Source organism: Pinus tabuliformis, chromosome 6 (genome assembly GCF_031772625.1).
Source record: "Pinus tabuliformis cultivar Carrire ecotype Pingquan chromosome 6, CPIR1, whole genome shotgun sequence".
Taxonomy (NCBI): Eukaryota; Viridiplantae; Streptophyta; class Pinopsida; order Pinales; family Pinaceae; genus Pinus; species Pinus tabuliformis.
Window position 1 is genome coordinate 220,088,639 of NC_142292.1, and position 5,868 is coordinate 220,094,506.

The following is a 5,868-nucleotide window of genomic DNA, read 5'->3' on the forward strand; positions in this document are numbered from 1 at the left end:
TGGGCCTGATGAGGCCACTTGGGAGGACGAAGAACTTATGAAGCAGGCTTACCTAGGACTGTTTATCACCGGAAGACATCAGGACGATGTCTGATTTCCAGGAGGGGGAGATGTCAGATCCCTAGTTTGTTGTAAATATTTTTTATATATATATTACCACAGTAAAAAAAACACAAGAACATTTTTAGTTGTAAAAACTTACATTTTCTTTTAAGTAAATAGAAATATAAAGACAAGGAGGTCATGTTTTATAAGGATAGATTTGATTATGTCGTGAACATGAAAAAACATAAAAACGGTTGCTAAACCTTAACTGTCTTTTCTTTCCCCAACCGTGGAGGGTTCTCCAGGAAAAGAGAGGGGGGGTTGTGCTGTAGGGACAGACAGCAAGAGAAAGATGGAAAAATTTACCAAGTCTGGTGAGGACCAGATGGTAAGGGCGTAACAAGCCTGTAAAAGAAGACGAGGGTCTTCGAGCTAGCTAGGGGGGAGACAGGTCTTGTAAGACGGTCTCATGGACGGGTGGATGACTAGCTGCAAAAGGCAGTAGTAACATTATTCTTCAGCAGGGAGCAAGAAAGGTTCAACAGAAGATGCAACAGGGCACTACAAAAGTGAACCAGGTATGCAACTCTGACCTGTGTTGAAAATAGAGAAGAAAAACATATATAATAAGGTAATGTTCTTGTAAGTTTACAGTTCAATAGTTAATATTTGACAAGAAGCTCGGTGTATATATAAAGTTTCCTTGTTTACTGTCAATATTACCACTTAGGGCCATAATCTAAAAAAGATATAGTCTGTGGGATAGCTAGCTCCAAAAATGGTAAGGGGAAAACAATTAACGTTGTTGATAGATTTAAAATTCTATTGAGATACTTGTTCTCGTTTTAAAAACAAAACTGGTAAGCGGATAACTGCCTGAGGAAGGGGTTTATTGATTAGTTTTTTTTAAAGGAAAAATGAGAAAATCATGCATGTTGAAAACTAGAGACTGCTTTGGCCCTTGTATGCGCGGAGAGGGTGGGTAGATACCCACATGCCGCGCATAGATAGAGCTGTCTATTTAATGTTTTAAAAAAAATAAACCCTGAAGGATGTGAACCAAACAGGAACTTATCAACCCTAAAAACTACAGAGACTCATTCAAACGTGTATATATGGAGTTTCTGAGATGGGGATTAACCCTTAAAAAAAAGAACAGAGACATAAAAATAAAAAGGGGTAAACCCTTGGATACGGGAAGAAATTGATAGATCGTTTCTTTTTTTTTCTTTAGCAGAGACCCATCGACCATGACTCCCTCACCATGCCGGAAGGGAAACACCCCTCTTAGCAATTGGGAAATTGTTAAGTCTAGAAAATGAGAGATGTCTGTAATAAAATGAAGGGAGCGGAGAGGGACAGAGACAAGCTAGAGAATTAAATCAACAACACAACCTAGGAAACATGTACAGGACAGCAAGTTTGCAAAAGTCAGTTATAGATTCTCTACCCTACATCGTGTAAACCCTTTTTAAAAGCTTTGAAAACAAGAAAACTCATAGCATACACTTCAGTGAGTAGGAGTTTAATACATATATAATTGTTTGGCACCATAGAAAAAAAATACTTTCGAACAAAGCAGAGAAAAAAAACGAGGATAAAGCAACGAACCATAGCACAGAACTGCTGAATACAATAATCCACAACTCATAACAGAACTAAATTTACCCATTGAGAACATTTCATCCTTGACAGAGAATTCGTCTCTAATATTACATCAATAGAATTGTAACTTAGGAAAATGCCTAAAATTCGAGAGGCTTCGAGTGTTCTTCAGAAATCAAAATAAAATAACACATGCTTCCAGTGTTCTTCAGAAATCAAAATAAAATAACATAGGCTTCTAGTGTTCTTCCAAAATCAAAATAAAATAACATAAGTGCCATCGGGGCTTCAAACCCGCTAAGTAATGCCTTTCCTTGTGCAGTCGAAGGATAAAACATAAAACTGGGCACAGCCATAACCCTATCTCGGCTCCTTTCTCGGAACAGAAGCTTGCCCGAGATTGAGAGCAAGTTGTTCTGGGAGTCGCCGTCTAACCGGGGTTCGAACCAGCTCCAAATACTCCAGCAAACCTTGATGCAAAGTGATGAAAAACAAAAGGAAACTGATTAGCAAAAATTCCTGATAGGTTTTCATACAATTTCAAAAAAATGGAAAGAAAAAGAAAAATAGTCCCAAAGAACCGAGAGCCTCAGCAAAACGATAATTTTACCTGTAAATGTACTGAAATCCCTCTGCCAGAACGAAGCAACTGGTTCCAAGCTGTGCCATCGACCACCACACTGCATCGCAGGTGTAACAGGTCGCTACAGCGCAACGCTGCGGAGGGAAATGTGAAACAACTGAGGTCCTTCCCTCAGCAATTGGGGTTTGTGAAAACTCTGGCATAGTCTCCACCGTCGGATAACCCTGGAGAATGCATCGTCGTGGATCTAGGTGAGGATCCCAAGCCAAGCTGGTGAGGCCCGACGATCCACCAGGTCACCACAGGACAGCACAGAGATAGTAATTAATTCACCTTATCCATTGGCTTGCCTCGTTGTGAAGGCAGCCACATACCCAAAGCGATTAGTGTAAAGAAAAACGGTGCAAACAATATAAATCAAATCACTTTCCAGAGGACTTAACTGTGCTTTTAGTTATCACCATAATCCGTAGACATAGTAAAGTTTGGGTGGCACAATAGCTGGCGAGGTAATGTACAGGTGAATTATAGCATAAATTTTTTTTTACGATGGAGATATTACAATGACACACTAAATTATTATTATGAGTATTTTTAAATGTTGCATTTAATTTTATAATAAAAATTAAATGAATTACACCTCTCTTATTAAAAATTAACTAAATTTTAGTTTCTCATTTCACCATTACCATGATCATTGTCAAACCTTTATCTCATAACATTCAAGTGCTCTGCATTAGAGCCTCACCGTCTTCATTTTGTTTTCTACATTGTATAACCAATCTTTTGGAAAAGAGAATGCTATGTATTAGAGCCTCACCATCTTCATTATGTTTTCTACACTGTATAACTAATCTTTTGGAGAAGGGAGACACCACAACTATATGAAGTAATTATAAAAAGAACCCTCCCAAGAAGAAGGTCATCGTGAACCACTTTTAGAGGAATTTTCCATAGGTGAACTTTACATTAATGGAAAAGCTTTATTTCTTTGGTTATCGAAGTTTTTTTTGGTTATGATATGTTTTAGATTTAATATTTATGGTCTCTTCTTCTGTTACGTTAATCTTTTTAAACATATTTGTGTTACAACATATTCATAATTATTTCTTCAAAGTTTGATTTTTTTTCTTATTAACCATAGGAAGAGAAGATCCTTAACATGTAGACTTTGTAACTTCCATCATAATTGATTTTTAGTATACATAAGAAATATGATGGTGTGATGGTATACTTCATTAATGACTCCCATTTCTAAATAATTGTTCATGGTAGTCTTATCAAATTCCTTGATAGTAGATTAAAATGGATCAATGGAACCTTGCACATTCCACATTTGACACATAACCTATTATTGTAAACAAACATAGTGATGCAAGTGTGTAAATCATTTTCTCTAACAAAGGATGTAAGATGGTCTAAGGAACTATGTTGCTTACTGATTTTTTTGGTAGTGTAGGAACTTTGTTTGAACTTGTTACATGCACTATTGATTGTATTAATTCATATACTGTTGTAAGGGAGATATCTATAGTATCTACACCTTCACAATTATAAACTATGTATGCTTTCCATGGTCATGCTTTGTAAGTACCTAAAAACCAAAATGCTTGTTGATGGATTTTAGGGTTGTTTTATTTTTATTTGTTTTTGTAATAGCATAAATGGAATATAGAATCATGTTTAATTGCATTTGATTTCTCATGAATTTTGTACGTTGTTGAGCTTAATTCATTCCAATATATTTGGCATATTTAATGTTTTTCTAATTTTAATGGTTTTTATTATGCTCATTCAGTGATGATTATTCTAAAAGGATATAACTATATTTTCTCGAACTGGGTTGGGGATTGATAATAGGGATGAGTTTTTTTTTTCCAATATTTGATATGTTTTTTTGAAAATGAATGAATAAAATATTGATATAGAGAATGGATGAGACAATGCTAGGAAGAAAATGAACTACAGCAATTTCCATTCCCATTTAAGTTAATCTGGATATTGAAAATTAAAATTTAAACTCTTTTAATTTTTGTTAGTAATTTTCTTAAAATAAAAAGTTAAAGTAATTTTTTAAAATAAAATATTTAATTTATATTTTCAAAATCATAATGTTTATCAATTTTTTTTAACTATGAATAGTTTTACTTTTATGAATAAGATAATTATATAAATTAAATGATCCATAAAATTCCCAAATACTGAATTTAATTTCCTCTAAATTTTTAAACATAATTATTTTCTAAAAATTTCATCTTACAACTTATAACTTTATTATTATTATAAAACAATTAATATATAAATTATATATAAACTAAAATTATTAATTTATTCTCCTAAATTCTTAAACAGCATTATTTTTCAAAAATTTCTTACAAAATTCTAACTTTATTATTATTATTATAAAAAAATTAATATATAAATTATATATAACAATTTATTAACTTAATTACAATAACCTGTGCCAATACGATACTTTGTTAATACCACATATCTGTAACATTTATCTCCATTCATCATTATTTCAAAATTTAAATAAGAAAACAATAAACAAAAGTTACATCTATCTCCACTCATTGTTTTGTGTCCTCCTCTATCTCCACTCATAGTTTTGTCTCCTCCTCTATCTACACTTCATTGTCTGCCATTTTATGGCCAGTGACCTAATTTGACCTTGAAAAAATAACTAGCGTTAATTGATGTGACCAGTGTGAGAGTTCATCAATCTCTTCATGCAGTAAATCTTTATATTTCAGTAAATCTGCCGCTCGAGCGCTGTGTCCTATCGCCTTGAAATATTCTGGAATAACATCCTCCCCCATATTGTTCATTGCGATTATTATTGAGAAGTGAATAAATATGAAGTGAATTAATATGAATGGACGACTCCATTTCGTAGTAAGTATTGGAATATCTCGTTTCCTTTGAAATTTCTTGTTGGGCAACATTAATGCTTTTCTCAGTACAGCCGCCGAACGGTGGGTATATACAGTCGTCTTTCCATTAAAGTTGGATAGCTTGTCGGGAATAATATTTTTCTTTACTGATTACGTCATTTTATCTTAGTCATTGTTACTTATACGCTTAACTCTTAAGAGCACTGTGTATATACTTATATTTTTACTTCTGAAGAGCATTTTAACAATTTGATAAAAATATTTTTAAAATGAAAAAAAAAAATTATAAAAATTATTTTAATTATAATTTTATTATATATTATTATTATTAATAAGTTAGATTTATATATTTTCAGTTTGAATTAGAATTTAAATTTTATTATTAACATTTAAATTTTTAGGATATTTCAAATGGTTATATAAAATAAGGTTGATATTTTTTTGTCATAGTTATGTTAATTTTGTTTTTTTAATTAAATTGGTTAATTAAAAAATTGTTATATGACCGAGTGTCATTAAAATGAATTATGGTTTTTTGGGAATGTGGTATTGATAAGCCATGGTATTGTAACAAAAACTATTTAAAATTAAAAATTTCTATTGTAAAGTGTGAGTGATTGTGTATAATTGAGAATCTTGTTACATGCTTTATGATCTTTTAAACTTTAGGAAGGTAACATGTATCATAATTAAGTTCTTTAATACTTATTATGCATGGTTGTGCTGATTATTTTAATT

At 32.2% G+C, this 5,868-nt stretch overlaps 1 long non-coding RNA gene across 1 annotated transcript; it reads right to left on the reverse strand.

Moving 5' to 3' along the window:
• Nucleotides 1-1,708: 1,708 nt before the first annotated feature.
• On the reverse strand, nucleotides 1,709-2,479 carry LOC149258241 (uncharacterized). The gene is made up of 2 exons (XR_016246019.1): nucleotides 2,261-2,479; nucleotides 1,709-2,120 (listed from the first exon to the last, which is right to left on the reverse strand). It is a non-coding gene; the product is annotated as an uncharacterized LOC149258241 (long non-coding RNA).
• Nucleotides 2,480-5,868: the final 3,389 nt, after the last annotated feature.